This window comes from Syngnathus scovelli, chromosome 22 (assembly GCF_024217435.2).
Source record: "Syngnathus scovelli strain Florida chromosome 22, RoL_Ssco_1.2, whole genome shotgun sequence".
Taxonomy (NCBI): domain Eukaryota; kingdom Metazoa; phylum Chordata; class Actinopteri; order Syngnathiformes; family Syngnathidae; genus Syngnathus; species Syngnathus scovelli.
Genome location: NC_090868.1, coordinates 2733242 through 2747004, shown reverse-complemented (window position 1 = coordinate 2747004; position 13763 = coordinate 2733242). Strand labels below are relative to the sequence as shown.

The following is a 13763-nucleotide window of genomic DNA, read 5'->3' as shown; positions in this document are numbered from 1 at the left end:
AGCTCGCTACCTCTCCGGGTGACATTTAACTGGACATACTTGATAAATGTCACAACGCTGGATACAGCCGCAACAAATGGATGCATCAACAACGGCTTCATAACCTTTACTGATAGTCCCTGCCAGGAATTCAAATTCTTTATCCGCTCCCCCTTGCATCTCTAAACACCGCACCCTGATAATCAACATTGTGTAGGGAGAGTGCCTTTCGCGTTCAGCCAAATTAAGTGGACCATGGAGAAGGGGTGGGGCGAGGGAAGGGAGGGGAGGGGTTGTCTTCATGTGCCCTTGCAACACGACGACGTGTACACGGCTTGCGTGCCAATGCCAAATGATGTTGAGAAGGGGACCTTTGGAAGCAATCAGAGGCAATGGAGTGCTCGTAGACCTCCCTCGTATTTTGCCAAACTTAGACGAGACACGCCATTGGAATTAATCAGCTCCCAAGATGGACTCGCTGGTGTAATAATTGTCGTGCACGTAATGCTCAAGGCTCGCGTTCTGTTATTTACTTCGATTTTCAAATATACATGCATATTTAACGGGGTTTTTTCGTATTAAAATAAATGCGTCAAAAACCAAATAATCTTTCCCCATCAAAATGAATAGGAATGCCATTAATCCATTTCAATCCCCTACATAAAAAAATTAAATATGCTAAAGGATAACGATGAACACTTCGATATAGGAACAAATACCAGTAAATTTTAACATTGATGAAAAATTATTTAACAGGCAACTTGTCGCTTTTTTTTTTTTCTTTTTAAAATCCAATCTGTTCCGGTCCCATCGGAAGGCGTAAACGCTCTTTGATTAGAAGTGACGCCTTGGCAAGTACCCGAGAGAGTCGATGAGCTCACATGAGGCCGAGTGCAAGTCAACTGACAGCACGGTGACATTTTCAGGACAAATCAAAAAAAAAAAAGAATAAAGGTGGCTTATTATGTTGTCGTAGGAAGTTGAAACAAAAAAATACTTTTATTTCCGTTAGTGATTAATTTCAAAAGCACAACCCCCAAATGGTCATGCACCAGCACTTCTCGTCTTTTGAAGTACGTCTTTGATATGGAGAATATGTACATAGATTTATCTCAATGTTTTGCTCCTCTGCATATAAAGTAAAATCATTTATCTGATTAAAGTGACTGTCTAAATATAAACCCTTGATTTGTTTCAGGGATTCTTTTATCTAACACGGTGCTCTCCTCGGACCTGTGCTCCTGAGTGATTGTGCGTATGTGTGTGTCCCCGCATTCCCATGCAGCCGAGCGCGCGTGTGTGTGTGTGTGCACCTGCATATTCACGTATGTTGGTGTACGCCATGCTTCACATCACGCCGCCTTAGTTGCATTGCGGTGGCTAATTGCCTCTCCTGAGGAATAATTAGATGACAAAAGCAAATCTAGCCGTAGCCTCGGAAGCAAAAAAAAAAAAGGGAGGGGGGGGAGGGAAGATGTATGTTATGTCACGAGTTCGCGTCGCCATTTGTTTGCGATGGAAATCTGCCAGCGGTGGCGATAAGAGGACATCGCAGAGGCCGTACATCCGCAGGCCGAAACCAAAGAAAGACGGAGCGACAATTAATTACGGCTAATTAGATGTATCCGTTATATTTACTGGGTCAACCATAAATCAAATGGTCAAGTTATTTTTAGATGTGTGTGCGGGCATGCGGCGTATTTGTGTTGTTCCCCCCGTGTCGCTGCTTATTTACCGTTAGCGTTCCAGGTGCTCCGAGCTGGGTCGCTGCACATTCCCTCCTCCTCAAAGATTAATAATCAATTAGTAATCCATTTCGCTAATGAGCAGAGCGGAAGGGGTGGATTTAGTGGTTTAGGCAGAGACGGTCAAGCGCATACATTGAGCCAATCAGATGAGAGGCCCGTTCGGAAAGACATCGATTAAAATTTGGTCGATTTTGTTGTCTATGTTGGCTTCCGGGAAATAAGCGTTCAAGTTATTCACAATCAGTACGGGGAATTTCATCATAACATTCCGGTAACTGCCGTGGCAACAATAGGAGCTCCCCAGGGAACCGTTCCGAGCCTCTTTCTCTTCCCGCCCCGCATAGTTTGCTTTAGTTTGCTATATCATTTGTCAAAAGTTTTAAATTTTCCGGATGTCTACACGACAGAGCAAGTAGTAACACAATTGCCGCATTAGCATTTATATAGCTCTTGTCAAGGAGCCTGACTCAAAAGGTGCCACACATGGTTACAATGCAAAGTCAAATACAGTCACAAACATCAATCACCAGTCGGGTCGTTTTGTTTGGTAACTTTTGTTCGGGAAGAGCGTTCAACAATTTCATCCGTCTTGTCCAAACCGGCAAAAAAAAAAAAAAATTAATGAAGTTGGCACGTGACATGACATTGAGAGGCCTGATCAGTGACAACGTGACGGCCCACCGGGGAGAGGTTAACAACCTGACAAAGCCCCGACGTCTCTTAATGACAAGCAAAGCGCCCGCTGAGGACCACACGAGGAGTGGAAAGGACTCCGGAATGTCACCAATGGCTCTGATAGACTAGCAAATGTACCACAGAGGTAATTGTTCTAAAAATACCTCCAAATTCCAAAGAGTGAATTTAGAGGTGACTCTTAAAAGGATCTTCAAGATGGGCTCCTGCACTCAAAGCTTTTCAGACTTGATAAGCGTTTAGCTGTCACGCTGCGCCGTTGTGCGTTTTTTTTTTTTTTTAATCGAGTTCCAGCGGGGCTCGTGGCACCTAAAAAGCCGTTACGAAGGGGCTGGCACATCAAAATGAGGCGGTAAACACAGAAGAGTCTTCACAGCCGCCGCCGCCGATCCAGCACGCCCCGCGACAATCTACAATTGTGTGTTTCAAGTCTAAACGCGAGATTTCCCCAGTGTGGCGCCCGGCTCGGCTCCCGCCACAGATCTTCTCTCCACTGTTTAGCAGTCGCACCGTGATGGAGCCTGACAAAAAAAAAACCCTCAAAATTGAACACTAAGTGTGTGTGTGTGAGGGGGAGGCAAGTTGCTACCTCCACCTACACGCATGGGTGAAATCTGACACCTTCTTCCTTTTTTTTTTTTCTTCTTGGGCCTCCCTTAGGGAGCGAGCCCTGCTTCCAGATTGCCCCGCATGATGGATGTGCAATGTGAGGAATGGGCCGTCCCGTGGGCCGGGGCGTCGTTTCTGGGTTAAACAGCATCCTATATCAAACCCATCTATACCTTCACAAGCGGGGGAACCTGTTTACTGGGGCGGGAAAGCACCGCAATCCATTTCCTGTCAGACTCTCTCGCTCTCTCATGGAAGCAACAAAAAAATTTGGACAGCCACAGGTTGGGGAGGGTTGGGTTCCAACACGGTGTGATGTGAGGAAACCATGGTGGAAGCTTCAGGCTTGAATTCTGTTGTTAGGAAAAAGAAACGTCTTCTCGTCCACAGGTAAAGTCACCGTTAGAGTTCCCACACTCTTCGGAAAGTGCGCTGAAACTTTTGATGACGATCCCCACGAGCGCCGCCTTTTAACCGATATGAAACGGGAAGCTCGGCGACGTCCTCCCGGGTGTCGATTAGACGGACCCCGGGTTCCGGAGTGGTTTAATGCACCAGTAGAAGGGAAAAGACCTGTGAAGATGATATTCCACTTTGCACTTTATGTTCAATTCCCGCTAATGCGGTGCGGGCTTACCTGCGCGCCATAGGTGGATCAAGAGTCAATTAGCGGGGCGAGCGGGCAGCCTTAGCCGAGGGGCCTCAGGCGACAGTTTGCGGCGGGCTGCCGAGACCCGGCGAGGGGCAGGCGGGGGGGGGGGGGGGGGGGGGAGGGAGCCTAAATGGAATGCTAATACGGGGCACACAAGTCAGGGCTCTCTAATTGGGACACAGCTGCTGCAGGGACCGAGTATCCCGTCAAGCGCCGCAGAGGTAGACCAAGCGGCGGGTCGCGGCCATCGGGTCGGTCAGGTGCACTGCTGAAAATACTTTTGGAAGGAAAGACGGAAGAACGGAGTTTTAAAAGAAGTCAGCTAATGACCAAAAGTCTCAAACTGAAGGCAGAGCAATTTGTTTTTTTTGTTGTTTTTTTTTTTTTGCTAACAAATGGCAGGTGGTTAACAGTCCATCACGGTTTTATTAGACAGTTAATTTGATGCGTGGGTGCTCAACACCGAGGCAGCTGCGATTTTAAAAGCCTAGCGTGACCGTCAAAAGATTTATTTTCTTGTATCTTAGCCGAGGTTTGGACTTAATTGTCAAAGTTAGATTTTTTCTTTAGAACACAAAAGACGGATGACGGCAGCACGTCTCAGGGGTTAGCACGTCTGTCTCGAGGTTTCGAGTCTCGGTTTATGGTGTCAACGTGCTGGAAACGATGATGTCACTCAAATGCGAATTGTAGTCTGATTTTCTGATACTCAAAAATGTGCATATTTGGAGCGACGGGTTTCGTATTCATGCCGTACCGGCGGCGCCAACCACGTTGTGTGTTTGTACTTTGGAATGGTAGGGGGCATGTCCTCTTTGTAAGCTTTTGCGCTGGAGGCGAAGTCGTGATTAGCCGCGCGGCGTTTCGACAAGAAGCATCCAGCTTCAGCGCCGTACGCAATCGTCAGTCATCTCTCGCCTCGTTTCAAGTCGGCGTTCTGTCTACACGCCGCCGTCTTCCCTTTTCAAAGCGCTCCTTCTCCGGCTCTTCAAATTAGCCCGGGAATAATGCATGAGCTCATGGCGGGAGACGGACGGGAGGCCCCCCTTGCCTCAGAAGTCGGCCCCCGTCGACGGCGAGGCGATTGACATTAACCACCCGAGAGGAGAACCTCAGGTGGCGAGGTGTTGGGGGAAGCCTTTGAACGGCCTGGCCTGCCGTAATGAGGCCTTCTCAAACAGTCGCACCTCCAGACAACCTTCAGTCCATGCAGATAGATAGTAAGCTTCCGCTAAATGATGACTCTTCATGAGCCGTGCCCACACCTGCCGCGATACCAGCCCGTCAAATCTATTCCGCCTTCGTGTTCTGTCAGAGTGAAAAGAAATATTTGGCCTCGGATCGACTTGGGTGAATAACTCGACCGAGTCGGTCCGCGGAAGGGCACTTTGATATCGGTCGCGGCGTGAAAGGGCAACCGATAACATTTTTGCGGATACATATCCACGCGTTACATATTGATATGTGTCAAATGCCGGTTCTTTTCAAGCGAGGTCAGGCAAGCGTACGCCGGCGCCACCGCCGACGACACTAATACCCCCGTGCCGAAGCGGCGCGGCGCCGCCATCGCGGGCGACCATGCGCGTCGGTCGCACTCGGTTGCACTCGATGAGCCCGAGTCGAGCAATTGATGGGTAGTGGGACGGAAATAGGTTTTTTTTGGGGGGGGGGCAGATGGTGAATAATGTTCCACTCAGGCTAATGCAAATGATTCTGCCACATAAACATCAAGACGCTCGGAGTGAAGCCGTGCTTCGGAAAGGCGTCTCGTACGGCTATAGACGCCGTCGCGCCCGCTCGTGATGCCATTTTGTCTCTCTTGCCACATTATGGCCCCGCTGTAAAAAAATGCAGCAATGCAGCTTTCATTAGCGCACCGAGCAAAGATTATGGCTCAATGCAGTGCTATAAATTATGTATGGGCTGCTATAGCGCAAAGCCTTCACCCCCCCCCCCCCCCCCCCACATCCCAATTTAAAGATGACAATTTCCATCCGGAATATTCCCAGAGCTTTGATGTAAAATTCTATTATTTTAATTTTTCCACTTTGTCACCAGGACCACAGTGGAGGCGGTTTCATCATTAATTATAAAGGAGTTTTTTTTAATAAGGCAATTTCCTCTACCGCATATATGCAATTGCATCTTGTCTCACCATCTGGAACAAAAACCACTTCATTAATGAAAAAAATACAATTTGTACAAATACTATAATGCTCAGTTTTGATCATCAGCGTAGTAATAATAATATTTTTTTTGCTACTTAGTGAAGTATAGGCCGTAGTGACGCAACTCCCCATCTGACTCACCTCGGGATTTTCACGGTATACTTTTTCGTTTGATCACTCGGCGCGCCGTTGTCATTTTTTGTTTGTTAACCACGCTCCCGTCGACGCCCGAGTTCGGCAGGAGCGTCTGGTGGTTGAATACAGCGCCGCGAGCGAAACGTGGCGGCAGATGGCGGGGCTTAACCGCGTCGGCGGTTACAATACGCGTGGAATTCATAACAAAAGGCAACAAGACGGGCTCTCGCTCGGATGCAGGTACATATAATTAGCTGTGGAAATACTCAACGGTCTCTCATCATTCAGCGCCGATGATTTGACAGGAACGGCGGAGCGGGTGGGCGGCCATCTGCCTCAAGCCGAGCGATAAAATGGCCTCCTGGAATGCGCTCAGTTTTAAACGGTAGAAATAAGTGTGTGTGTGTTTTTCTTCTTAAAGATGACACCAAAGTGTGTTTACGGAAGCAGACGTGGCTTCGAATGATAAGCGGCTCCTTTAATCGCCGGCTCGATGTCGACTTCACCTTTTAAGCCACGGAGGCGGAGCCAAAAGCCCGCCCGGCGTCTCGCCCGCTCGACTCTTGTCGGTTCTGAGCGACATCCGTCGTCGCGCCAACGCTTAACGCCCTTGACGAGCTCGGGCTTCACAACCGCTCAGAATATCCCGTTTTTGGAGCAGGCCTTTTTTAACAGCCTCCCCTTTTAAAAGTGTCGCCCTGTTTGTATTGCTCATTTTCAGCACATTTCGCCGTACTTTGAGCAGTTATGAGCCGGTGATAAAGAATAATGGGTGGTTTTATTTCTCATAGCATTTTACGTCCCAGTGACCCCCCCCCTCTCCCCCTCCCCCGGGGATTTTTTTTTGGCAGGCCGGCGGGTTTTGATTCCGACTCGCAATCAATTCATTTTAATCACAATGGGCGCCCAGCCGAAGGACGGGGCGGGGTTAAATTGATTGGCAGGTATTTGCATATACAGTACGCGACGAAATGTCACGCCCGGCCTTGGTGGTGACCTGCGTGGGCCTGTTGGCGAAACAAACTGATGAGGGTAATTCATCATGCCGCCGGCTCGGAGTGGGGGGGGGACGGGCGGCGGCGCGCCCGCCATTGTTAGCGTCGTCAGTCACCTGTCACGCCACGGTGGCCACGAGGACGTACGAGGAGAAAGTGGAGGGCTGGCGAGATTGCAGATGAGGATGATCTTTCGCAGCAATATTTACTGCTGTCATCCATAAACATTTTTCGAAAACGCCCCGCATGGAAACAACCACCCGTTGATCCCTACCCCCAAACGTTATTCAAGGTCGACGCAGCCGGTGCATGCGTCATTACTCGCCTTCTCGTAAGAACTCTCCAGCGTGCCGACTTTGCTTCGAAGGTAAACATTCGGCCGTCATTGTCGTAATTATGCCCCGGCGCAAGTCCCCATCCCCAGGCTGAGAGGAAATATAGAAAAACGGGGTGGTGGTGGGAGGGGGGGTACAACTCATTAATAGCGTAGCTGACTTGCCGTGATAACGCCGCCTCCAATTCCTGTGAGAGGTTTTACTTTTTGACCAATTAGCTTGCCGGAGCAACCTATTGGCCACCAAGTGATCTCAGCCGGGACTTTATCAGAGCGCGCTCTATTAAATCCACTCTCCGGCTGAGGCGTCGGAATGGCTCTCTCTGATGTCGCCGCCAAATGCCAAATCATAATCGTTGTTATGACACATTTTTATGCTTCTATTCGGTATAAAACCCAACCGGCGCTTGGATTGTATGTGTGTGTGTGCTACGATCTGATATCTGTGTGTGTGTGTTATGGGCCATTTTTTAAGCAATAAGGCTGGCTGAATAGATTATCATAATGCACAGGGGTGGGAAGGTGTCCCGAAACGGAAATACAGCTTTCTCGTATTCACCCGACGTCTTCGAGTGGGTCAAAAGGCCTGGCAGCAGTCGCCGGCTAATGTAATCAGGTGGCAAGTAATCCTAATGACTCCAATTGACGTGCTCGGTAAAGTAAACTTCTCAGAAGCTTCTTGATGGTTTGCAAATAGCCGTGGTCGTTTCACTTAAAATACAAACTGAGGTAGACGTGTTAGCTCGGCACTACCAACGTCATGTTTTTATTTCCCGACAGGGTCACATTTTTGTCAAACGCGGTACTTCTAGAAGATCACGCGGCGCTAAACTGCTCTCATTGTCGTGTTTGCTGTGCCAAAGCACGTTGATCCCCTCCGAGCGCCCTGATAAAAATCGACAGTCCCTCCTGCGTGGTGCAACCCGTTGTTTCGGGGATTACGGGGGATTAAGGGCGGATGCCGGGGACCCGAGCCTTGAGCCGTGTGACCCTTCCACTCATCATTATGAGACAGATACACAGCACTCGAGAAGGCCGAGAACGCTGTCGCCTTCTCAATAATTCATGGCTGCTGGCAGCAGAGGGTGTATGGAAATGTGAGGACCTTTGGAGACACTTACTGGGTGTAATGGTTTGGAGTTGGACTCATTTAACAACGTCTTTATCGGCAATTCGATCAGGACACAAGTCCCCGTTCCAGAGTTGCATTGATCGTGTCATCAAACTTCGGCGCTACTTGTTTACTCGTGTCCAGTGGTGCTTCTTGTTTCATGCTAGCGCAAGACTGGCGACTTGGTAGTTCTCCCCAGTCGGCTAGCGGCTAGATAAAAGAATCCTCAGAGAGCAGGGGCTTTGAGTTTTGCTAGGTTGCGTTAAGCCTCAGCAGGCTCTCGCAAGGCTTCTGCTTATCAAAAGCTACATCCTGCGGATTCAGTATCAAGAAAGAAAAAGTTGGCCACTTAGTAGTACTGGTCATGTAATATTTCTGTTCAACTTTGCAGAAGTGACTTAAGGACTCTTCTATTCTCGCTGATATTTCCTTATTCCCCAGTAACCGAATTAGACGATCCCATTTTGGGAAATATGTCTCATAAGGGGAGAAGATTGATGACACGGTTCATTTAACGCCGAAGGTCTTCGCAAATCTCTGCTTGGATATTTTCAGCTTTGATCTTTGTGATTGGACTGTATTTCATGGACCACGAGGCACACCGTATTAATTATGTAACATTGTCGGTACCCGATGTCCAGATGTCAATTAAGTACCTCGCTATAGCCAGACTTTGAACCGGAGGTTCTTAGGAGGTTCTCGGAGTCCGTCTCCCGCCGCCCGGCCTCCCTCAAGAGAACCGACGGGCTGTTAGTGTGCTAATCGCTTCAGCCTCACTCCATTATCAAGGTGCCTGGGCTCAGTAAGCGCAAGTCCATCATTTCTCAGACGCTCTTTTGGGGACAGTGTAAATAAATTGGTGAGGGCATCAAGGAAAGGCTGGAGAGAAAAAAAAAAACCCAGCTGCCCACCCGGGGATCGCACTTTATCATTTTAGCCAAAAGGGATTATAGTCCTAAAAGCATTAAAGTAGAAAGCCAGCTCAAGTCAGAGTGATTGAAATGTACACTCCGGGATTGGAAAGAAAATAGTCAAGGAGCATGATGATCATATCTGGACTGTGTTATTTTGACCGACCGATAAACCTTGGGCTATCAAATTAAGATGAAAAACTTTGATTCAATCAGTTTGTCCAGAAGGCGAAGAGCTGGTGACTAAGTAAATTAAGGACGTATCTGAATTTTTCAAATAACCAGATCCTATGATATATTAAACCATTTGCGGCGTTAATGAAATATGACAACTGATAGATGTTTGTTTGTTTTTTTAGCCGTACTGTAAATCACAGCTTGACACGCTGCCGCCGCTAATTAAAGCTCGTCGCAATGTATAGAAACTCGTGTGGTGAGATGTTCACAGCAGGTGTCCCCGAGGAGCAGGCGAGCCGCTATGAAGCTCGTTGTTAGGCTAATGAACACACGCGTTGACTTAGCCTCAAACAACCCTTCGCCACGGTATGGCTCCGCCCCCGTTGTTATTCAGGTCGGATATGCGTGATCATTCATATGTTGTTTGACTCTGTTCTTGGTTTTAAGAGTGACCTATGACCCTTCAAAGACCGGAATGTGGTGCTAGTGTTAGCGGAGATTCAGGTTCGGCGCTACGCCCGGGCGCCTTGGCTATCCCGCCGGCTACCGTCGGCAGCCGTAATGGAAGCTGACAGCATGTAAATGAGTTTTTAAAGGAGCTGCTGAAAAGCGCGTCATTTTTTCTCATTCGGCGCTCTCGTGTGTCAGGCCGGTCGCCATCTGTCAACCTCGTCGAGGAGACGGAGAGGGCCTGCGGTTGAATCGGCGTACGTCTTGATTACCGATCGATATGCCGTCAAGCATGTCTTTTTCCTCCGTCTCTACCCGTTGTGTCTATTATAGATCAAATCAAATCGCAAAACATATTTGCGTATAGATTCCACTTCCTGAATTCTTTGCATAACTACGCGTGTACTTTTTAATAGTGTTTGTGAAAACAAAAGAAGAATTTGCTCATTTGAGATGTGCTGATACAAACCTCCTTAATGAACCGTTCACCTGTGGATCCAAAAAAATAACACAAATAAAGAATGGACAAGAAAAGACAAATGACTTTGCTGCTGTAACCATGACAGATTATTGTAAGTATTTTTTTTGGCAGCTAGGCGGGGGGGGGGGGGGCATCCATAAGTAAGCAGCTGCGTTGGCCATATTATCTATCGATCTTTTTTTTCAGCACTTCATCAACTTCGTACTGTAAAGAAAGACTCCTAGTGTGAAATATGAATTAGATGCCAAATATGTCAATAATGTTACATCTGGACATGAAGTCTGGGGAAAAAAAAAAAGGCAAGCAGAAAACAGCAGGGTGACCCATAAAAGAAAAAAATCCTAAATTAAATTGTTGCCAAAATAAGACTGAGTTGAAGTCGTTCAATTTAATTAACCGGTTTAACCTCCGTGGGGATTCTTCGACATTTTCCGTCTTGGTAGTCAAACGTTTGCTGCGGGAATGCACGCTGTCAGAAAAACAAAAGCTCAAAGGTATAACATGAGCTTCTTAAAAATAGTCATAATCATATTCATTATTTGCGTTGAAAAATAGACAGATACCGTATCCGAAAATAACCACATCAAATGTATACAGTAGAGAAATACATGAAATCATATGCTATATGCGTTCCTGGTTAATTAAGAGATGATTAATTTTACTTCAGGCATTAAATAATCACAAGCACTTGTGGTAATCGCATCTCATGAGCAATGACGGTTCATTTCGACAACTTGTTCGGTCGCAATTACGCCGACGCCGGGGCTCCGTATTGGAATCGGAATAAAGCCTGTAGGATTGGGTTGCCGTGGCAACCGATTTCTCGTCGTAATTTGTTAACATTCACCGTCGGTCGTCTTGGGATCTTGTCCGACGTGCTCGAAATCAAACGGATGACTTCAGTTACCCTGCGGGACTCCGGTCAAAGAGCACACGGATCAAACACCATCTCCATTTTCAAGGGACATTTCATTCAATGTATTTAATTTATTCTTAAAATATTTCATGATTAAAAAAAGTACTGTATGTCAATGACCGCAATCTCTCCGCCGCTCCCTCGTTCGATCTCTCCCCCCCACCCCCTCGTTCCGCTCGCCGACGCCGAGGCCCGATTGTCGCGCCGACCGAGGCGAGCACGGAAATAAATTAAGAGATCAAAAGCCATCGAGGGGAAACGATTCAGTATTCCACATTGTGTACGATACAATATCATAGCAAATTAGCAGTCTTCAATGGCTTCCACTGACTACTATACACTTAAAATGTAAGTCGGCGGCAGAGTCAGTCCTCGGGATTTCTTTTTTTGCTGGACAGTGACTTGGAAATGAAGATGAAAATAAAGCAGCTAGTGAGGTGTGAACCGAAAAACCCAAGACTACGAGAGGCCGGCGGTAATGAGAACAACAGCATTTTGCGCACATCCTAATTGTCATTGTGACCACAAGTCCAATAAGCTTCTCTACAAAGGTACAACATATAAAAACTGTTAAATATATAACTTTTAGGGACTTTCAAAATACATTTAATGACATTTCTTCACGCCGTCTTTTCATTTGCGTTTTTTTGATGCGCCTTCTTGCCTTCCGACCGTCGCATCTTTTGTGTTTATTTTTTTATTCATTTTTTTTTTGTTCTCGATACACAGTTATACGTTATGTAAGTACCTATATCTCCAGTTCCAAAGTACAGTGTTGGGCTCGGTCCGAGGAAAGAAAACAGTCAGGAAATGGTCAAAAGTACTCCTTTGATCCGTGTGTGTGTGTGTGTGTGTGTGTGTGCTAGTCCACGAGGTGTCCACGGGTAGCTTGGTGGGCACGCAAGCCGGCGAGGGTCTACTGCCTCAGTCCTGGCGCGTTTGTTTCATTTGCTCTTTGGTCTATAAAAATATGGGAGGTCTGCTCCAGCAGAAGGCCTATTCACAGCAGCGAGCGCTCACTTCTCTAAATGATCCTTGCGCCCCGCTGAGGTTCTAGAAAGGTGAAGAAATGCGGAGAATTCTCGTCTTCAATGCGGAGGACTTCCGATAGGGCGCAAGTCACCCGTGACATTTGGCAGGGGTCCCACCCTCCACGGCGAAGGGCGAAAGCTGCTAATTGGACGGAGCAGGCAGAAGTGGAGAGCAGACGACCTTGTTGACCCAACGACACCCGCCGGGTGGGAGAAGTCAGAAAGCCCGTGGAGTCGCTCGCAGGGAACAGTGTTTTATTGCGAGTCATTTACCCAATGTCCTCGGGGGGATGGGGATGGGGGGGGGGGGGTCCTGCAAACACTCCCGTTCTGGTGCTCTGGTGGTGTTACGAGACCTGTCACGAAGGACGAAGAACAGAGCAGACGAGATTTTGTTAGCACAGTCAGGAGTCGATTGAAGTGTTTTGACTTATCAGCAAAATCTTGATATAAACTTTGCCATATCATGCAAAAGCAAAATATACTGTAGGACCTTTAAGAGCAAAGCACAGTCAGCCCTGTTATGAGTTTTTAATGACACCCCCCCGGCTAATGACACTGGAGACGTTTTGTTTTGTTGGACCTGACTCAATGCGGGGGGGGGACCACATTATCGTGTTTGCAGCACCACGTTGGGCATTGGAAACGCTTTAGATATTATTTGGCAGCGGTTGCTCTGAATTCCGCAGGCTCGCTGTCGTATGGTGTTCCACAGGGTTCAATTTCGGAGCCCCTGCTCTTTCCATTTGTATGGTATTATATCTTAATCGGATCGACAATATGTCCTGCTTTCTCCTTAAGTCTATTTTTGTCCTGCTTGGAGCACAACCAGTCTTTGAAAAGAAAACAGACGTTATGGTGTTAAGTCTAATTTCGGATTAGCTTCCTTGGCCAACCAAAATCCTTTTCATTGCACTTTTAAAATCACATTTGTCTGCGTCTTTGTAGTTCTGCCACGACCGACTAAAAACAACTAACTACTGTACGCCTGAGACTTGCAAACAGGATTTTCTCCATTGAAGGTTATTTCCATTACAACTCGCCTTCATTCTCCACCTAGTGTACAAGAACAAAGTGACTCTGGCGGAGAAACAATTAATCTTAGGGCAAAAAAGACAAATCTGGAAGCGTCCGCAAACCATCTGGCCGCTCGCTGTCGCCACACCGCCAAAATAATAGTGTCGCCGTTCAAGATCTTGGCAATGTCACCGAGGCTTGAATGTAATAATAATGAACTTGAATGGAGCAGGCCATGCGAGGATCAAGGTGTTGGATGCAGACCAGGCACTGCAGGTAACGACTTTTTGGGTAGCATTTCAACTACCAACTATTAACACAGCTAATTATTAATACGGCAACTGTCAACATTTTTT

At 47.4% G+C, this 13763-nt stretch overlaps 1 protein-coding gene and 1 long non-coding RNA gene across 11 annotated transcripts in view; one reads left to right on the top strand and one right to left on the bottom strand.

Annotated features, from left to right (window-relative positions):
* Positions 1-13763, top strand: part of LOC125992383 (uncharacterized) — a 155856-nt gene that overhangs the window by 49427 nt on the left and 92666 nt on the right. The window lies entirely within an intron of this gene.
* The window catches only part of tafa5a (TAFA chemokine like family member 5a), a 61520-nt gene continuing 58569 nt past the window's right edge, over positions 10813-13763 (bottom strand). For both annotated transcript variants that reach the window (XM_049761345.1, XM_049761346.2), the window contains exon 5: positions 10813-12746. The gene's annotated coding sequence lies outside the window, so the exon portion shown is untranslated. The remainder of the gene's footprint in view (positions 12747-13763) is intronic.